The sequence below is a fragment of the Symphalangus syndactylus genome, chromosome 20, assembly GCF_028878055.3.
Source record: "Symphalangus syndactylus isolate Jambi chromosome 20, NHGRI_mSymSyn1-v2.1_pri, whole genome shotgun sequence".
NCBI classification, from domain to species: Eukaryota; Metazoa; Chordata; class Mammalia; order Primates; family Hylobatidae; genus Symphalangus; species Symphalangus syndactylus.
Window position 1 is genome coordinate 68,284,582 of NC_072442.2, and position 21,391 is coordinate 68,305,972.

Below are 21,391 nucleotides of genomic sequence, written 5' to 3' on the forward strand. Positions count from 1 at the left end.
CTTTATCTGTGATCACTTCTGTGTTGAAACAGCTAAGCCAGCGCTAGAGGCAAAGAGGGTTACCAGACTCTGGAAAACTGACAAGCAAATGGACTTTTCAGACTCCAGGAGAAAATGGGCCATCCCGGGCTGTGTGGGTGCCCTGTGGGTGAGTTCCGTCTTTTGGGAGCTGGCAGTGGTTTGGTGATCAACTGTTGGCTTTTCCAGATTTTACAAAATCAGGGGAAGGATTTTTGGTGACTCATGAATTTTTCTGTTCAATTTTACTTCTCCTAATAGGAAGTTAGCCTCTATTTATGTTCAGAGAATTAATGTAGATTTTATTGGTGACTATAAAAAGATGACTGTAATATAAAACTTCTGTATGGTCCAAAATACCACAAACCAGATCAAATGATAAACCCTAGGGTGAGAAAAGACATTTCCAATGTATATGACAGAGAAAAGGGCTATTTTTCTTTTCTTTCTTTCTTTTTTCCGTCCTTTCCTTTCTCTTTTCTCCTTTCCTTGTTTCGCTCTGTCGCCTAGGCTGGAGTGCAGTGGTGCAATCTTGGCTCACTGCAAGCTCCATCTCCCGGGTTCAAGTGATTCTCCTGCCTCAGCCTCCCGAGTAGCTGGGATTACAGACACGTGCTACCACCCCCGGCTAATTTTTGTATTTTTAGTAGAGACAGGGTTTCACCATGTTGGCCAGGCTGATCTCGAACTCCTGACCTCAGGTGATCCGCTCGCATCGGCCTCCCAAATGTAATCTTAATGCTGGGATTACAGGTGTGAGCCACCACACACTGGCCTGTTTTTTTTCTTAATGCATAAAGAGCTTTTAAAACCAATTTGGGTAAAGAATTTGAACAGAGAAAGAAATATAAACATGAAAAGATGCCTGGTTCCACTTGCAATTAAAGATGTACAGCTGATGAAATATGTGATTATTAAACTGGCAAAAGGGACATTTGATAACGTACAGTGTTGGCAAGGATGTGGACGGGGGCTCCCCTGCGTGGTTGGGGGAGTGTAAACTGAGGCGATGTCTTTGGCAGTGTCGCTCAGAGTTAAAAATGTGTGTACTCTTTGACCCGTCCGTCCAATTTCTAGGAATTTCTCAACAGATCTGACAAATACAGTTGACCCTCAAACAACATGGGTCTGAACTACACCGGTCCATTTATGTGCAGATTTTTTTCAACCAAATGTGGATTAAAAAATAGAGTATTCGGCCGGGTGTGGTGGCTCACGCTTATAATCCCAGCACTTTGGGAGGCTGAGGAGGGCGGATCACTTGATGTTAGGAGTTCAAGACCAGCCTGGCCAACATGGCAAAACTCCATCTCTACTAAAAGTACAAAAATTAGCCGGGCGTGGTGGCGGGTGCCTGTAATCCCTGCTACTTGGGAGGCTGAGGCAGGAGAATCACTTGAACCCAGGAGGCAGAGATTGCAGTGAGCCGAGATCACGCCATTGCACTCCAGTCTGGGCAACAGAGTGAGACTGTCCATCTCAAAAAAAAAAAAAAAAAAAAAAAGTATATGCCTGAATATCATCTGGAAGTTACTTAACTGAACTGAGGGCCAGACTGGGATCTGGGGAGGGAGAAAGACTCACGTGAAATGTTTTATGTGCATATTTTGTTTTTATAGTTGGAGAAAACTATGAAACTTTGGTTAGACATTAAAAAAAAAAAAAAGGCCGGGCCCAGTGGCTCACACCTGTAATACCAGCACTTTGGGAGGCTGAGGTGGGCAGATCACGAGGTCAGGAGATCAAGACCATCCTGGCTAACAGGGTGAAACCTCATCTCTACTAAAAATATAAAAATTAGCCAGGCGTGGTGGCGGGCGGCTGTTATCCCAACACTTTGGGAGGCCGAGGCAGGCGGATCACAAGGTCAGGAGATCGAGACCATCCTGGCTAACACGGGAAAACCCCATCTCTACTAAAAATACAAAAAAAAATTAGCCGGGCGTCTGTAGTCCCAGCTACTCGGGAGGCTGAGGCAGGAGAATGGCATGAACCCGGGAGGCGGAGCTTGCCGTGAGCTGAGATCGCACCAGTGCGCTCCAGCCTGGGTGACAGAGTGAGACTCTGTCTCAAAAAAAAAAAAAAAAAAAAAAAAGACTTGCATTAATAGAGAAACAGACTGTTCCTGGCTAGAAATATGAAATATTGTAAAGATGTCATTTCTTTAAAATTAATTGATAGATTTAATGCAGTCACAGTTAAAAATCCCAAGTGGGGGCAGGGCATGATTTTTATTGTTAAGAAGCTTGAGTAGAGTATGGGAGACAGAAACATAATGTTCACAAAAATATGCCTTGAGCAGTTACAAAGCCATATATCAAGTGCAAAGCAATAAAATTGGATACATATGCACTGTGGGAACTTGGAGTCCTTTGAGAGGACTCACTATTGGCAGAGTGGAGTTAATCAGCAAAAAGATACTTAGAAAAAAACTAAAAAAGATAAGCGAGAGCAGGAAGGAATCTTCCTTAAAGTGCAGAGTCTCCTGGAGCACGGAGACTGTCCTTCCCAAGCCTTCTTGCGGGGAGGGACTTCCTTCTTTCTGCTGCCTGTGAGATCCCTGTGTGAGAAGTTGTGTGAGCTGAGCCCACATCACTCGTTCCGCCGCCCAGGTGTGCTTCCATCTTCACTGTGGAAAAGTCACTTTGAACTCGCCGGTGGCTGCACATTAAGTAATCAAGGGCAGATGGGACTGGGTTGGCCATTCCAAGGAGTGCAGTTACTTGAAGAATCTGGAGACAATACCAAGCACATTTGTTGGCATTAATTCATTGGAGCAATAATGCTGTATGTAGAAAGTGTGTTGTTTTTTTAAAAAACATCATCAGTTCTGAGCATTTGTAGCAAGTGAACTCTAACTTGGAACGGAGGATAAATTCTTTTTTTTTTTTTTTTGGAGACGGAGTCTCGCTCTGTCGCCCAGGCTGGAGTGCAGTGGCGCAATCTCGGCTCACTGCAAGCTCCGCCTCCCGGGTTCACGCCATTCTCCTGCCTCAGCCTCTCCGAGTAGCTGGGACTACAGGCCCCCGCCACTACGCCCGGCTAATTTTTTTGTATTTTTAGTAGAGACGGAGTTTTCACCGTGGTCTCGATCTCCTGACCTCGTGATCCGCCCGCCTCGGCCTCCCAAAGTGCTGGGATTACAAGCGTGAGCCACCGCGCCCGGCCAGGATAAATTCTTTTAAAAAACAAATAAAAAAACCCTGCAGACAATATTATGCATTGAGAGCTTTAAAAAATATATATCCTACAGCATTTGGAAAACATTTTATCTGTCTATGCCACTTATAAAGATTAGAATTTTTTTTTTTTTTTTTTTAGATGGAGTTTTGCTCTTGTTGCCCAGGCTGTAGTGCAATGGCGCGATCTCGGCTCACCACAACCTACGCCCCACGTGTTCAGGTGATTCTCCTGCCTCAGCCTCCTGAGTAGCTGGGATTACAAGTGCCTGCCACCACGCCTGGCTCATTTTTGTATTTTTAGTAGAGACATGGTTTCGCCCTGTTGGCCAGGCTGATCTCCGTCTCCTGGCCTCAGGTGATCTGCCTGCCTCGGCCTCCCAAACTGCTGGGATTACAGGCATGGGCTGCCAGTCCCGGCCAAGATTAGAATTTGAGTCATACGTTGTTTGATTTAAAAGGTGTAGCATGTTGCTTCAGCCTAGAACTGGATGGAGCTTTTAGGAGATTTAAGATTGTTCTCTTGGCAAATAAACTGCCTTTATGTTAGAAGTATTTCATGATTCTTTCGTAAGATCCATAGTGGATAGATATAGATATTAAAGGGGATATCGCTCGCCACCGTTTTTTAAGATGTGTGTCCTCTGTCACACGCTGTTTCCCATTAGTCCACTTCAGAGGCATCACTCCCAGCATTTGCTTAAGACTCATTTCCAGCTGGGCACGGTGGCTCACGCCCATCATCCCAGCACTGTGGGAGGCCGAGGTGGGTGGATCACGAGGTCAGGAGATCCAGACCATCCTGGCTAACACGGTGAAACCCGTCTCTACTAAAAATACAAAAAATTAGCCGGGTGCGGTGGCTCACGCCTGTAATCCCAGCACTTTGGGAGGCCGAGGCGGGCAGATCACGAGGTCAGGAGATCGAGACCATCCTGACTAACACGGAGAAACCCCATCTCTACTAAAAATACAAAAAATTAGCTGGGTGTCGTGGTGGACGCCTGTAGTCCCAGCTACTCGGGAGGCTGAGGCAGGAGAATGACGTGAACCCGGGAGGCGGAGGTTGCAGTGAGCCAAGATAGCGTGACTGCACTCCAGCCTAGGCGACAGAGTGAGACTTCGTCTCAAAAAAAAAAGATTCATTTCCTTTGGAACACAGCTTATCAGCAGAAGTCACAAAGTGCTGTCTTTTGTGAACAGTCTCAAGTCAGAACAGGTTTTTGGTGGCTTGATTGTTTTTCTCAACAGTGCAGGTCTGTCCACATGTTACACTGAGACTTTATTCTGAGGGAATGCTATTCCTCTGTTTGGTACCACTGAAGAATAAATATAAAATCTCTCTGTTTCATGCCGAGCACTGGTTGTGTAATGTTTAAATTTGTAAGTGTTTGTAATTTCAGATTTTGCAATGTCTTATCAGATTAAAAGTGAAAAACAAAACCCAAGATGTTTCTTGTTTAATCTTCATTATTCTGTCACTTAAAAGAAGATTTTGAGATGTGTTCTTCTCGTTTGACTAGGACAGACTGCTGGCAGGGAGTGTTTTGTTTGTTTGTTTGTTTGTTTTGAGACAAAGTCTCACTCTGCCTCCCAGGCTGGAGTGCAGTGGCGCAATCTCGACTCACTGCAACCTCTGCCTCTCAGGTTCAAGCAATTCTCCTGCCCCCAAGTAGCTGAGGCTACAGACAAACGCCACCACACTCGGCTAATTTTTTTTGTATTTTTAGTAGAGACGGGGTTTCACCATGTTGGCCAGGCTGGTCTCGAACTCCTGACCTCGTGATCTGCCTGCCTCAGCCTCCCAAAGTGCTGGGATTACAGGCGTGAGCCACCGTGCCTGGCTAATTTTTTGTATTTTTAGTAGAGACAGGGTTTCGCCATGTTGGCCAGGCTGGTCTTGAGCTCCTGGCCTCAAGTGATCCGCCCACCTCGGCCTCCCAAAGTGCTGGGATTACAGGCGTGAGCCACCACACCCGGCCGGGAGTGTGTTATTAAAAGTGCTAGTTGTGGTTTTCAGTGTCTAAAACGTGAGGCAAAGGTTTCATGGATCCCTCACCTAATGGCAGCTGTAGTTTTGAATTTTTGGCCTGAAGACAGTTGTTGGTGCTCATGGGATGGAAGGAGCTTTGTGATAACCCTGAAGTGCTCTCCGGGGGGCCTTTGGTACATGTTTGGGATCCACTGCTGTGGACTATTTGGTTTAACCATAATGGCTTCGGTCCAAAAAAGTAGAACATGGGTTTTTTGTTTGTTTTGTTTCCTTTGAGACAGAGTCTCGTTCTGTTGTCCAGGCTGGAGTGCAACAGCACAATTTCAGTTCACTGCAACCTCCACCTCCCAGGTTCAAGGGATTCCCTTGCCTCAGCCTCCCAAGTAGCTGGGATTACAGGCTCCCACCAACACGCCCGGCTAATTTTTGTATTTTTAGTAGAGATGGGGTTTCACCATGTTGGCCAGGCTGGTCTCGAACTCCTGACCTTGTGATCCACCCGCCTCAGCCTCCCAAAGTGCTGAGATTACAGGCGTGAGCCACTGTGCCCGGCTAGAACATGAGTTTTTGAAGTAACCCAATTAGAGACTAGAGGAGAAAAAGCAGGGGTTCTTCCTTTATAGTGCTTTTATAGCGCACCCCTACTGTGAGCTGTCTCTGGGGAACACTCAGTTAAGAAAGGAAAAGTTACTATTATTATGTTCTGTTTCAGAATGTCGGGACCCTTTTTTTCTTGGAGCCTTTAGGTCCTAAAGCAGGAATGCCTTTGAACAGGACCACAGGTGTGTCTAGAGAGGGAGACTTGGGGGTACTCTGAGAGCTCCCAGGTTCAGGGACGGAGCCCTGCTGAACCCGTTACATGAGTCGGCAGCGAGCCTGGGCCACCGAGTGTCCACTTTGGCAGTTCCAGCATGAGGCCAGCAAAGATAGATGCAACTGGTTTCGAGAGGACAGAATCCACCTCCCTCGTTTTCTGTCATCCATTATATTTTGTGGCCATTTATGAAAGTTGCAGTGTCTGAAGACATGCCTATGTCAACTTGAGAATCCCACAGATCTGACATCTGAAAAAAGGACCAATCCGTGGGTAAATCACCCGCTAAACATTACCGTATTCCAGGCCGGGCCCACCAAACATTACCGTATTCCAGGCCGGACCCACCAAACATTACCGTATTCCAGGCCGGGCCCACCAAACATTACCGTATTCCAGGCCGGGCCCACCAAACATTACCATATTACAGACCAGGCACCGTGTTTTCACGCCTATAATGTCAGCACTTTGGGAGGCCAAGGTGGGAGGATCACCTGAGGTCAGGAGTTCAAGACCAGCCTGGCCAACATGGTGAAACCCCATCTCTACTAAAAATACAAAAATTAGCCTGGCATGGTGGTGGGCACCTGTAATCCCAGCTACTCAGGAGGCTGCGGCAGGACAATCACTTGAACCTGGGAGGTGGAGCTTGCAGTGAGTTGAGGTCACTCCAGTGCACTCCAGCTTGAGTGACCAAGTGAGACTCTCTTAAAAAAAAAAAAGTATTGAGACATCACTTCTCTTCGCAATCCTATAATATTGCAAGAAGCAGTCACCTAAATTCACAGAAAATTTACTAACCCTTGTGAAGAGCCAGAGGCTGCAGGAAAGGGAACAAGATGGGTTGGGTCGGGCAAGGAGGGATGTTTTTCTCCATCTTTGTTTACAAGTCTAACTAATTCTCTTGGAGATAACCCTCCCCTCACCCCCCAGAAAAAAGATCACTTGCAAATTGGGCTGGGATTTTTCTTGTAAAGTGAGTTTACAGCTTCTGACATGGTAACTGTACTAGGGGACTGTTGACGTGTGTTTCTCACTGTTTTTGTGCCTCTGGGAAGGAAGGACAGGTGTGTGCAAAATGTTTATAGACCAAAGAAAAGATGCTCCTGCTGTTTGAGGATGATCCAGTCTCTTAAAGTAACTGGAATAGCAGTAGTTGGCATTTGCATAGTACTATACAGAACAGTTCCCAGCCAGGCACGGTGGCTCACACCTGTAATCCCAGCCTAACTTTGGGAGGCTGAGGCGGGCGGATCACCTGAGGTCAGGAGTTCGAGACCAGACTGGCCACCATAATGAAACCCCATTTCCACTAAAAAAAAAAAAGTTAGCCGGGCGTGGTGGCCGGCGCCTGTAGTCCCAGCTACTCGGGAGGCTGAGGCAGAAGAATCACTTGAACCCGGGAGGCGGAGCTTGCAGTGAGCCGAGATCACGCCACTGCACTCTAACCTGGGCAACAGAGTGAGACTCTGTCTCAAAAAACCCAAAAACCAAAAAACCCCCAAAACACTTCCTTCTGCATTATAATACATGAGCTCGAGACAGCCCTGTAAGGAACTTGTGTTGGCGTTTTTACACCTTTGTTTGAGTTTTATGACGATCAAGCTCAAGAAGGTTAAGTGACTTGCCCAGAGCTGTTTAAGTAGGAAATGGGCAGGTGCAAGCTACAAACATTTTTCTTTAAAAAAAAAAACTTTAAAAAACATAGTATTTATTTATTAATTCCAGGCCAGTCATTCAAAAATACGCAGTTTAGAAGTAAGTAGAACCCTGGACGTTTCTTAACTGTACGGTGCCACCTCCCAGAGCTGTGTGGTCCAGGGGCTGCCACCAGCTTCTCATGGCTGCGAAACAGGTACCTGAGAACCACGCAAGTCTACGTGGAGATGCTCTGAAGATACGAAGTGCACCAGGCCCCCGAGACCCAGATGTGATGAAACGAATGTAATATGTCCTATTACTATTCATTTATATTGATTACATGTCAAAATGATCATGTTTCAGATGTATTGGGTTAAAATGTATTAAGATTAACTTCACCTGTACCTTTTTACCTTTTTCTTTTTTTTTTTTGAGACAAGGTCTCACTCTGTAGTCCAGGCTGGAGTACAATGGCACGATCGTAGCTCACTGCGACCTCCGGACCTCCGCCTCCCGGGCTCAAGCGATCCTCCCACCCCAGCCTCCTGAGTGGCTGGGACCACAGGCACATGCCACCATGCCCAGCTAATTTTTAAATTTTTTGTAGAGATAGGGTCTCGCCTTGTTGCCCAGGCTGGTCTCAAACTCCTGGGCTCAAGCAGTCCTCCCGCCTCAGCCTCTCAAAGTGCTGGGATTATAAGTGTGAGCCACCACGCCCAGCCCTTTTTACCTTTTACTGTTAAGAAACTTAAGATGATACATGTGGCTCACGTTATATTTCTATTGAACAGCACTGGCGTAGAACTATTTTCTGTGGTTTGCAATAGCATGATTTCTGTCTTGTATCAGTAACATGTCTCGTATTTTACTACATTCTAGCCTATAAGAGCACCCTTCCATTTTGGGGCAGCAAGTTGCTTTAAACCTCCCTTTCTGTTTTGAAGACTGCTTTAAGAAACTTACACATTCTTTATTTCACTTTTTTTATTTTTAACCGACAGGATCTCATTCTGTCACCTGGACTGGTGTGCGGTGGTGCATTCTTAGCTCACTGCAGCCTCTTAGCTCCTGGGTTCAAGGGATCTTCCCACCTCCTGAATAGCTGGAACTATGTGTGTGCATTACCATGCCCGGCATATATATATATATATGTATATATACACATTTACAGACAGGGTCTTGCTGTGTCACCCAGCTGGTCTCGAACTCTTGGGCTCAAGCAATCTGCCTGCTTCAGCCTTCTAAAATGCTGGGCTTACAGGTGTGAGCCACCGCAGCTGGCCTATTTTAGAATTTTAATATAATTCCTGTGATTTTAATGACATAGCCTTCCAGGTAAGTCTTGATTCATTGGCAGAGTGTATGTTTGGGGACTGTGTGTTAGATCCATAGTTGTGGGTGTGGGAGTGTGAATGTGGCACCCACACTTGTGTGTGAAGAGGAGCGGAAGACGGGAAACAGACCTTCCGGGGGCTTTGCCAAACCCTTCATGTCCCCCCGCCATACGGATTCTGCTTCTCTAAGGGCAAGGAGTAAAGATGTGTATTCTTCCCCTACCCGTAAAAAATACTGTCACGGGCCGGGCACAGTGGCTCACGCCTGTAATCCCAGCACTTTGGGAGGCCAAGGTGGGCGGATCACCTGAGGTCAAGAGTTCGAGACCAGCCTGGCCAAGATGGTGAAACCCCATCTCTACTAAAAATACAAAACTTAGCTGGATGTGGTTGCGTGCGCCTGTAATCCCAGCTACTCAGGAGGCTGAGGCAGGAGAATTGCTTGAACCCAGGAGGCAGAGGTTGCAGTGAGCCGAGATGGCACCATTGCACCCCAGCCCGGGCGACAGAGCGAGGCTCTGTCTCAAAAACAAACAAACGAAAAAATACTGCCATGTGGGTGAGTTCTTGTTACTGATGGGAATGTGTTGGGTCAGAGCGGGGGAAAAAGGCTGAAAATACCACATCAGAGAGAGACTTTACAGCCCTCGGAAAAGAGCCCGCTGGGAAAGGCTCTTCTTTTATAAGCTTCTTCCGACGTGTGCGTCCTTTCCTTTTGTCCCTAGTGGCCACGGGGCACCATAAAACTCGGGCCAGTCGGTCGGATGGAAGCCGGACGACGTCTGACGTCCGACGTCCGGGCAGCCCGCGGGTCCCACTCTTCACAGCAAGCCCCGCTTACAACCTGGGAGTTTTGGAAGTCCGGCTCGGCCAGCTCTGCCCCAGGCTTTGCTGGGGCTGCAGAGTAACTCTTAGGGCAGTCGATGCGGTGAGGCATGTACAGACAGAGTTTGGCCTTATTCAGTCTAGTTATTAAAATTCTTGGCAGGAATTCTACATGAATCACCTCCAAAAAAATTTACATTAAAGTTAATGCTACAAGTCTGACTTCAGCCCACAAAACTCAGAAAACTTGGTTCTATGTCTACAAATGCAGCCTTAACTCCTCCTTGTCCACAGACTGGTGACTTTTTGCCACAAACAAAGGAGCATGAATTTTCTTAGGAATCTGTCCGTAGGGGGTGAGGTTGACTTTGGAGGGGGACATCCCAGGGGGAATTTGGTCTACCCTGAATGAAGGCAGGCGTCAGGCCCTTTGGCTGTGGTAATAATAGGTTGTATGACTTCCGGCAGGCTCCTTAGCCTCTCTGAACCTCATTGTTCTATCTGGAAAATGGGGATAATAATACCTCAAAGGGGTGTCGTGGGTACTAAGTGAGCCGATGTGTATAGGACTTGTAGCAGAGGCTGGGTGTGCTGGCTCACGCCTGGAATCCCAGCACTTTGGGAGGCTGAGGCAGGAGGATCACTTGAGCCCAGGAGTTTGAGGCCAGCCTGGGCAACAAGGCAAAACACTGTCTTTACAAAAAATTTTAAAATTAGCTGGGCGTGGTGGCACACGCCTGTAGTCCCAGCTACTCAGGAGGCGGATGTGGGAGAATCTGCTGGAGCCTGGGAGGCAGAGGTTGCAGTGAGCTGTGATCATACCACTGCACTCCACCCTGGGTGACAGAGCGAGACCCTGTCTCAAAAAAAGAAAAAGCATAGATCAAAAAACAAAGACTGGGCATGGTGGTGGGCGCCTGTAATCCCAGCTACTCGGGAGGCTGAGGCAGGAGAATCGCTTGAACACAGGAAGAGGAGGTTGCAGTGAGCCGAGACGGCACCACTGCACTCCAGCCTGGGCGACCGAGTGAGACTCTGCCTCAAAAACAAAACAAAAAAACGAAAAAAACTTGTAGCAGAATTGAAGAGGTGAGCACCTCATAACTGTTAGCTTCTTTTATTATTATTATTACAGTTATACGTTGTGTTCAAATATTGTGGGTACCAGGGTGGGCGATGAAATGATGGGAGGGGAGGCCGGGTGCAGTGGCTCAGCCTGTAATCCCAGCTCTTTGGGAGGCTGAGGCGGGCAGATCACCTGAGTTCGGGAGTTCGAGACCACCCTGGCCAACATGGAGAAAGCCCATCTCTACTAAAAATATAAAAAAATTAGCCAGGGGTGATGGTGCATCCCAGCTACTTGGGAAGCTGAGGCAGGAGAATCGCTTGAACCTGGGAGGCAGAGGTTGCAGTGAGCTGAGATCGCGCCATTGCTCTCCAGCCTGGGCGACAAGAGCAAAAGTTGGTCTTAAAAAAAAAAAAAAAAAAGAATGATAGGAGGGGGCCATTGTGTTAAAATAGTGTGGGCACCAGGGTGGTGGATGGAATGATGGGAGGGGCTGGTGGTGGGAGGGGCTAGTGACGGGAGAGGATGGTGACCGGAGGGGATGATGGTGGGAGAGGACGATGGTGGGAGGGGAGGATGATGGGAGGGGACGATGATGGGAGGGGAGGATGATGGGAGGGGACGATGGTGGGAGGGGACTGGTGGGAGGGGACGATGGTGGGAGGGGACGATGGTGGGAGGGGACGATGGTGGGAGGGGACGATGGTGGGAGGGGACTGGTGGGAGGGGACGATGGTGGGAGGGGATGATGGTGGGAGGAGCTGTAGTGGTGCTTGTTCCTTGTGACTCTTCCCTCTTTTCCTCACGTCTCCTTCTTAAACAGGTTTGGAGAGAAGAAAACAAGTCCTGGAAAGCCAGTGGCATTGCCACTGAGTGACAGTTGCCTTTAGAAAGCTTTCTCTGCTCACCCTTTGGGGAGGGAACAGGGCAGGACGGCCCAGTGAGGCAGCATCTTTTCTTGTGCCATCTTTTTCTCTTCACCGCATTCTCCCTAATAAATCTGTTTCTGCCTCGATGTAGACGTCCTAAGGACCTTCACCGTGATTTTCAGGTTCAGAAAGACATTCTCGTGCCTTCTGCTTGAAGTATCAACCTCACAGATCTCAGAGGTTGACACGGGAAGTTAAAAAGTTTTTTCTGTTACCTGAACAGTTTCTAAGAATGCCAGAGCGAGTGTTGGCTTATGTCTGGAACGGACTGTGGACTAGGGTCCGTCGTGCGAGTGGGAGCAGTGAATAATGAAATTGGTGAGAGATGCCCTGATAGCAGCAACACTTCCCTGGTATCAGGTTCAGTCCTGACTCACCAGCTGGGACAAACATCCGAGGATATTTTTGGGAGATGACCCTGGAGGGCTGGAACCCTGGACCGTGTCGCTGTCCAGCTCACAGGCAGATGGCTCTGCATGAGACCGTGTTTAAACAGCAAGCTGAGGCCGGGTGCAGTGGCTCACACCTGCAATCCCAGCACTTCAGGAGGCCGAGGCAGGTGGATCATCTAAGGTCAGGAGTTCGAGACCAGCCTGGCCAACATGGCGAAACCCCATCTCTACTAAAAATATAAAAATTAGCTGGGCATGGTGGTGGGTGCCTGTAATCCCAACTACTCAGGAGGCTGAGGCAGGAGAATCACTTAAACCCAGTAGGCAGAGGTTATAGTGAGCTGAGATTGCGCCACTGCACTGCAGCTTGGGTGACAGAGCGAGACCCCATCTCCAAAAAACAAAACAAAACAAAACAAACAGCAAGCTGAGGGTGAGACTTTCAGGCTGAGTGTTTATGGGACAAAATGCCATCGATTTAGATTTAGATTTAGTTAATGTGCTTTGTTTGAATTCATTGCTCTGGTTTTCACGGGGGAGGTGTCCTTGAATCCCATGACTGTTGGAGGTAGATCCCGTGCTTTTCATTTTAGTAACGAGGAAACAGAGGTCAGGGCAGCTGAAGCATTTGAGTCACTTGGGATCTGGGCAGAGCCGGGAGTTGGACCAGGTCTGCTGTTTCCCAGGCCAAGGTTCTTCCCCAGAATAAACTGCAGAGAGGAAAGGAGCTAGCATTGATTAAGTGTCTGCCTTTGTGCCAGATACTGTTACTTTGTTTCATGTGGCGATCATCTCCCCTGACAGATCCCTGCATGTTGCGGAGGGTGACGTCAAGGCTCAGAGGGGTTTACCGGATACAAATGATAATGCAGATCTATCTGGCTGGGCGCCGTGGCTCATGCCTGTAATCCCAGCACTTTGGGAGGCCGAGGCGGGCAGATCACCTGAGGTCAGGAGTTCAAGACCAGCCTGGCCAACATGGTGAAACCCCATCTCTACTAAAAATACAAAAATAGCCGGGCGTGGTGGTGGATGCCTGCAATCCCAGCTACTCGGGACTTGAGCCCGGGAGGTGGAGGTTGCAATGAGCCAAGATCGTGCCATTGCACTCCAGGCTGGGCAAAAAGAGCTAAACTCCATCAAAAAAAAAAAAAAAAAAAAAAGAATGCAGATTTATCTTTTCGTAAAGTTCACACTTTTCTCTCGAAACTCCCAGAAGATGCTTCCCGCCCTGCAGATCGGGCCATTTTTAACGTCTCTGCAGAATAATCCTGAGCTTTTAAATATTAGAAAACTTTCTTTCCATGAAGAGAAAAAAAGGTACTTATTTTTGGCCGTCTTCTCTGTAGACATTAGCTTTTGAGTGGTTTTTGGCTTTCGAATAAAGTGCTAAAGTTTAGGGCCAGTCCCAGTGGTAAGAATTTGAAAAACTAGTGTCATTCCTGTTTCTTCTCCTTGAACCGGCAGATTCATTTTGCTTGTAAATAAACTCACCACCCTCCCTTCTCACCCAGGGAGGATCCTGATGCCGTGGTTTGCCAACCGCCTCCTGGGAGGAAAGAGATTTCCTCCTGACGTTTGTACCTGCCTCGTGCCTCTCTGTTCCTGTAAGAGCTGGGCATCTGGTGGGGAAGAGAGTGGGTTCTGAAGCCAGATGGTCAGCTCCAGGTTCCTGGCATCGTTGCCTTGGGCAGGTCACCATTTCCAGGCCTCCATTTCTCCATCTATAAAATGCTCTCTCTCTTCATAAGCTTTTTGGCTATATCTTCAGAAAAGTTTGTGTTTTTCTTCATTTTTTTTGTTTTGAGATGGAGTTTCGATCTTGTTGCCCAGGCTGGAGTGCAATGGTGCGATCTTGGCTCACCACAACCTCTGCCCCCTGGGTTCAAGCAATTCTCCTGCCTCAGCCTCCGGAGTAGCTGGGATTTCAGGCATGCGCCACCACACCCCGCTAATTTTGTATTTTTAGTAGAGACGGGGTTTCTCCATGTTGGTCAGGTTGGTCTCAAACTCCTGACCTCAGGTGATCCGCCCGCCTCGGCCTCCCAACGTGCTGGGATTACGGCCATAAGCCACCGTGCCAGGCCCTCAGAAGAGTTTTAGTGTTAAACTGTATAGCTTGAGGATATCATTTACTTTAACAAAAGCCCTTTGATTTCCTTTGTGAAAATAATTAATTTAGAAACAGGGTCTTGCTCTGTCACTCAGGCTGGGGTGCAACGACATGATCATAGCTCACTGCAGCCTCGAACTCCTGGGCTCAGGCGATCCTCCTGCCTCATTCTCCCAGTAGCTGGGACTACAGGTGTGCACCACCCCCCACAGCTTGTAAAATTTATCAACTGTGCAAGACCCTCCCTTCAGGGAGTTTTTTTATTGTCTCCCAGGAAAAGAAACCCTGTACCTAAATCTCCGTAACAGAGAGGAGACAAAGGAGGAAAGTGCGGAATCCGTGGTTTTGTTTTTAAGGCTCAGTGCTAATTCCTGAAGATATATAATCATGAGTGAATCAGTCTTTGCCCTCAAGGAGCTAAGTCTCCTTGCAGGAGAGAGAAGCCAGCTGTGTCTTCTTCGCAGCTCTCACTACTATCTGCCATTTTCTTGTTTATTGTTGCTTATTGATCGTCCTCACGAGAATATGAGCCCAGGAGAGCAGATATCCAGGTGTCTCTCTCAGGGTCTTATTTTTTGTACCCAGTACATCAATATTTGTTGAATTAATGGATGGATAGATGGAGTATTAAGCAAAGTAAGGAGACAGTTACAATACTATTAATATAAAAGGTGCTGTAAGAAAAGCATGCACAGGCCGGGTGCCGTGGCTCATGCCTGTAATCCCAGCACTTTGGGAGGCCGAGGCGGGTGGATCACCTGAGGTCAGGAGTTCAAGACGAGCCTGACCAACATGGTGAAACCCCGTCTCTACTCAAAATACAAAAATTAGCTCGGCTCGGCGGTGGGTGCCTGTAATTCCAGCTACTCAGGAGGCTGAGGCGGGAGAATCACTTGAACCCAGGAGGCGGAGGTTGCAGTGAGCCAAGATCATGCCATTGCACTCCAGCCTGGGCAACAGAACAAGACTCTGTCTCAAAAAAAAAAAAAAAAAAAAAAAAAGGCATGCACAGAGGCAGAATCCCAGCCCTGTCCTTCTTTGCGGGGAGGGGATAGGAAGAAATGACTCTTAGAGTATTTTGTTTTGTTTTGTTTTTGTTTTTTTGAGACAGGGTCTATTTTGTCACCCAGGCTAGAGTGCAGTGGTGCCATCATGGCTCACTGCAGCCTCGACCTCCCAGGTTCAAGCAGTCCTCCCACATCAGCTTGGAACTACAGGCGTGCACTACCGCCCTGGCTAATTTTTGTATTTTTTGTAAAGATGAAATTTCTCCATCTTACCCAGCCTGGTCTTGAACTCCTGGCCTCAAGTGATCCCCCCACCTTGGCCTCCCAAAGTGCTGGGATTAGAGGTGTGAGACATTGCGCCTGGCCTCAGAGTAGTTTCTCAGAGGAGGTGGCGTCTGGACGAGCTCCTGATTGCAGAGCAGGAGTTAGTAGGTAAAGATGGGATCAAAGGTGTCCCAGGCAGGGGAGCTGAAGAGGGCTGTGTCCCAGGAGAGCAGAATGCATGGAACTAGGACAGTGATTCTCAACTGGGGCAGTTTTTCCCCCAGGGATGTTTGTCCAGCCTTGGGGGGATGGTAGGGATCAGGAGTGCTGCTGGACATCCTGGAATGCACGGACCAGCCCTCGACCACGAAGAAACCATCCAGCCACCTAGTGCTGAGGCTGGGAAACCCTGAGCCCCGCTGGACACAGGAACAAAGATGAATGGTTGTGGGGAAGAAAGGCACAGCAGTAGGTGGGTAGTTACTTGAAAATTAAGTATTGCTTGACCGGCTCAATCCATGGAGAACTTGGAAGTGCACAATATCAAGTTATCCTTAAATAATCTGAACTGGTCAGGAGCAGGGGTTCACACCTGTTATCCCAGCACTTTGGGAGGCTGAGGCGGGTGGATCACCTAGGTCAGGAGTTTGAGACCAGCCTCGCCAACATGGTGAAACCCCATCTCTACTAAGGAAAAAATAGAAAAAGTAGCCATGTGTGGTGGCAGGCACCTGTAGTCCCAGCTACTCGGGAGGCTGAGGCAGGAGACTTGCTTGAACCTGGGAGGTGGAGGTCGCAGTGAGCCGAGATCGTGCCACTGCATTCCAGCCTGGGTAGCAGAGCAAGACTCCGTCTCAAAAAACAAAAAAACAAAAAAACAAAAAAAAAATGCTGGACCGAGAATTCATTTAACACAGAGTTGACAGCACAGTGAGGAAATCTTTGTGGATTGCCCTAGGACGGGGCATTGTGAAGCTAATAGGCAGTACTGTCTGTAATTTCTCAATTTCCTTTCAATAATAGCAGAACATGCCGGACGTCAATGAGGCTGCCTGGCATTTTCCTTCCCTTATTCAATTTACGTGATTGCCTTTTGACATCTGACTGATGTGATAAGGAGGCACCCCACCCTAGAACGTGCTTTCAAGAAGAAATTGAGTTTTCTGTTAATCACGAGATCCATCTTGCTAACTGATGGCCCTGTAAACAGTGTGGGGCAGCCCACGGTAGCTTTGTTTCAGTGACGCTGGGAAAAAGCCATGCATCTCTGCTGTCATTTTGATTCCCACGCAGCTGCCTTTCCCATCTGGGTCACTGGAGGGTGGGAACAGCCCTTACCTCTGCCTCCCTTTCCCAGGACAGAGGATTTGCCTCCCCACCAGCCTGGCTCGGACTTGCCTGGGACCTGCCAGGAGCTGAACGTAGTTTTCTTTCTCCCACGGGAAATAATTTTCTTGGGCACGGCAGCCGTGGGTTGCCAGTCCCTGGCTGTCATGAAAGCTCACGCGTGTGTGACAGTGGCGCTATTGTTAGGCACACCGGAGTTTCCATTACAGAGTCCGTGGATCTGCCACAGGGACTTTCCTAGGAGAGGCGTCATTGCAACATGCCTAGGAGGGGACTGGCTTGGGAAAAAAAGAATATTGTGTGTGATATGCAGGAACTGAGAAATAGGGTGAGTTTGTTGAGTGGCCAGAGGCGGGTGGTCAGGAACGTGTGGTCCATTTTAGCATCTTCGAGATCTGCAGGGGTTCAAGTGTCTATTGTAGAGAATTTAGGGAAGCTTTGAAGTCGAGAAGGTTCTATTACCAGAAACAACTCTTCGTAAAAACAGACGTCATCTGTCAGTTCCACAAAAACTTCCCTGGGCTGGGGTTAGTAAGAGGAGAAGTGGGAGAACTGGATAGTTTAATAAATGTTTATATTTTAGTTTAAAGCGAAGTTGAAACACAAAGACAATAGTTAAAAACGTCTGGTAAGTTTGTACGGTGTGCGAGGCAACATGTTCTGTGCTGTATATGCATGAGCCAGCTTAATCCTCCCACGAACATGGAGAGGTATGGGAATAGTTCTGCTTCTTTTTTTTATTCTTGTGTTTTAGACACAGGGTCTGCTGTGTTGCCCAGGCTGGAGTGCTGTGGCATGATCATAGCTCACTGTAACCTCAAAGTCCTGTGCTCAAATAATCCACCTCAGCCTCCCAAGTAATTAGGACTACAGGCACACGCCACCATGCCTTGCTTATTTAATTTTTTTTTTTTTTTTTTGAGACGGAGTTTTGCTTTTGTTACCCAGGCAGGAGTGCAATGGCACAATCTCGGCTCACTGCAACCTCCGCCTCCTGGGTTCAAGTGATTCTCCTGCCTCAGCCTCCCAAGTAGCTGGGATTACAGGCATGTGCCACCATGCCTGGCTAATTCTTTATATTTTTAGTAGGGACAGGGTTTCTCCATGTTGGTCAGGCTGATCTCGAACTTCCAACCTCATGTGATCTGCCTGCCTCAACCTCCCAAAGTACTGGGATTACAGGCATGAGCTACCGTGCCCAGCCTATTTAATTTTTTTGTTGAGATAGTCTTGCTCTGTTGCCCAGGCTGGTCTTGAACTCTTGGCCTCAAACAATCCTCCCCACCTCAGCCTCCCAAAGCATTGGGATTACAGGTGTGAGCCACCGCCCCCAGCCCAACATTTTATAAAGCCCATTTTCCTAAAAGATTCACCTTGGAAGATATTACATTGTTGAGAAGAATTAATGATGTTGGGAAAGATTAGCTTTTTTTTTTTTTTTTTTTTTTTTTTTTTTTTTTTTTTGACAGAGTCTCGCTCTGTCGCCCAGGCTGGAGTGCAGTGGTGCGATCTTGGCTCACTGCAAGCTCTGCCTCCCAGATTCACGCCATTCTCCTGCCTCAGCCTCCCTAGTAGCTGGGACTACAGGTGCCTGCCACCATGCCCGGCTAATTTTTTTTTTTTTTTGTATTTTTAGTAGAGATGGGGTTTCACCGTGTTAGCCAGGATGGTCTCGATCTCCTGACCTCGTGATCCACCCACCTCGGCCTCCCAAAGTGCTGGGATTACAGGCGTGAGCCACTGCGCCCGGCCACATTAGGTCTTTTTAAACCGGAAAGTATTATTGTAGCAGCTTTAGAAGGTTGCTGAATTCTGTTTCTCCCCGTACCCAGCTTTGTCACGGCAGCAGTCCCCATGGTGGTTTATGTTTGATCATGTCTCATTTTCTCTCGTTTTTTTGCTTCTTTGGGTACCCTCTTTTCTTCCTCTCTCCATTAGAGAAGATGAACTATCAAAGGAAGGGGTGGGCCGGGCGTGGTGGCTCACGCCTGTCATCCCAGCACTTTGGGAGGCCGAGGTGGGTGGATCACTTGACAGGAGTTCGATACCAGCCTGACCAACATGGTGAAACCCCGTTTCTACTAAAAATACAAAAATTAGCCAGGCGTGGTGGCAGGTGCCTGTAATCCCCGCTACTCAGGAGGCTGAGGCAGGAGAATCACTTGAACCCAGAAGGTGGAGGTTGCAGTGAGCCAAGATGGTGCCACTGCACTCCAGCCTGGGCGAGAGAGCGAGATTCAGTTTCAAAACAAACAAACAAACAAACAAACAAAATCGGAAGGGGTGAATGGAAGGGATGAGAGAGAAAGGCAATCAGGGAGAGCCAGGATTCCAAGGAAATCATGAAGGCGGCCAGCGGGGACCTGGGTGTGCCCACGTTTCAGCCGTGCAAATGGCTGAAGCTGACTGGATTTAAAGTTGACACAGTCACATCTCATTTATGCATTCAGATGGAAGGGGGTATTTTAGCAGCCGGTTTAGCAAATCTGGGGACCATCTTCTTGGGGCACCTCTGTCATGTCTCCACCTGTCCCTGCAGACACCAGCGGCAGAGCTGCAGAGGCTGCCTCCGGCAGGACCCCCAGGTTCCGGGCATTGAGATGCTTCCTCTGACTTCAGGGTGTTGAGATGCTTCCTCTGGCTTCAGGGTGTTGAGATGCTTCCTCTGACTTCAGGGTGTTGAGATGCTTCCTCTGACTTCAGGGTGTTGAGATGCTTCCTCTGACTTCAGGGTGTTGAGATGCTTCCTCTGACTTCAGGGTGTTGAGATGCTTCCTCTGGCTTCCGGGTGTTGAGATGCTTCCTCTGGCTTCAGGGTGTTGAGATGCTTCCTCTGGCTCCAGGTGTTGAGATGCTTCCTCTGACTTCAGGGTGTTGAGATTCTTACTCTGACTTCAGGGTGTTGAGATGCTTCCTCTGACTTCAGGGTGTTGAGATGCTTCCTCTGGCTTCAGGGTGTTGAGATGCTTCCTCTGGCTCCAGGTGTTGAGATGCTTCCTCTGGCTTCAGGGTGTTGAGATGCTTCCTCTGGCTTCCGGGTGTTGAGATGCTTCCTCTGACTTCAGGGTGTTGAGATTCTTACTCTGACTTCAGGGTGTTGAGATGCTTCCTCTGGCTCCAGGTGTTGAGATGCTTCCTCTGACTTCAGGGTGTTGAGATGCTTCCTCTGGCTCCAGGTGTTGAGATGCTTCCTCTGACTTCAGGGTGTTGAGATGCTTCCTCTGGCTCCAGGTGTTGAGATGCTTCCTCTGACTTCAGGGTGTTGAGATGCTTCCTCTGACTTCAGGGTGTTGAGATGCTTCCTCTGGCTTCAGGGTGTTGAGATGCTTCCTCTGGCTTCAGGGTGTTGAGATGCTTCCTCTGACTTCAGGGTGTTGAGATGCTTCCTCTGGCTCCAGGTGTTGAGATGCTTCCTCTGACTTCAGGGGGGGTTGAGATGCTTCCTCTGACTTCAGGGTGTTGAGATGCTTCCTCTGGCTTCAGGGTGTTGAGATGCTTCCTCTGGCTTCAGGGTGTTGAGATGCTTCCTCTGACTTCAGGGTGTTGAGATGCTTCCTCTGGCTCCAGGTGTTGAGATGCTTCCTCTGACTTCAGGGGGGGTTGAGATGCTTCCTCTGGCTTCTGGGGGTTGAGATGCTTCCTCTGACTTCAGGGGGGGTTGAGATGCTTCCTCTGGCTTTTTTTAAGGCCAAGGCTTCTTTCCATTTCTTATTTCAGGCTACTGAGCGATGGAGATAATTTTTGAAAAAGGGAAACCCAAGGAAGGCATTCTCACCAGATTGAATATAGCAACCAAGGTGCCATCTTTGAAGCTGGGACTGGAGGATTAGGCCTCTCTCTCCAGCCTCTGCCTGGGGTTTCCTGAGACTGGGCTCCATGCTTTCTCCCCTAAAAAGGTTATCCCCCAGAGGAGTGTCCACAACCCACGCACACTCAGAAAGCTCACCTTTTCCAGCCTCCATCCAGGAACGTGGCCTGATACAGCTGCACTGATTGACTCGTGAAAGTAACGAGAGCATTGCCCTGCTGGGGACTTGGCCTGCGTAGGTGTGTTCTCCCAGCCAAGCGGAACAGCTTTGCCCTTTAGGGACACAGGCAAATGTCTGGAGACTTTAAATTTTTAATTGATAGACTTTGTTTCATAGAACAGTTTTAGGTTTTCAGAAAAACTGAGCAGAAAGTACAGAGAGTTCACAGGTACCCCTCCCTCGCCCTCCAGGTATTCCTGCTGTCATTAGCATCTTGCATTGGTGCGCTACATTTGTTAAAACTGAGGGGCTGGTATGGATACATTGTTACTAACTGAAGTTCACAGCTTACCGTAGGGTTTATTGTTTGTGTTGGACACTTGGTTTTGACGAATGCATAATGAATGACATGCATCCACCAGGATGGGATCAGACAGAATCGTTTCACTGCTCTCAGAGTCTCCTGGGCTTCTGGCACCATTTTCGATTGTTACTAAGTGG

The 21,391-nt window shown here is 48.3% G+C and overlaps 1 protein-coding gene and 1 long non-coding RNA gene across 4 annotated transcripts in view; one reads left to right on the forward strand and one right to left on the reverse strand.

Annotated features, from left to right (window-relative positions):
* NXN (nucleoredoxin) overlaps window positions 1-21,391 on the forward strand; it is a 176,305-nt gene that overhangs the window by 67,834 nt on the left and 87,080 nt on the right. The window lies entirely within an intron of this gene.
* Window positions 2,235-21,356, reverse strand: LOC134735306 (uncharacterized). The gene is made up of 2 exons (XR_010118387.1): window positions 21,243-21,356; window positions 2,235-2,750 (listed from the first exon to the last, which is right to left on the reverse strand). It is a non-coding gene; the product is annotated as an uncharacterized lncRNA (long non-coding RNA).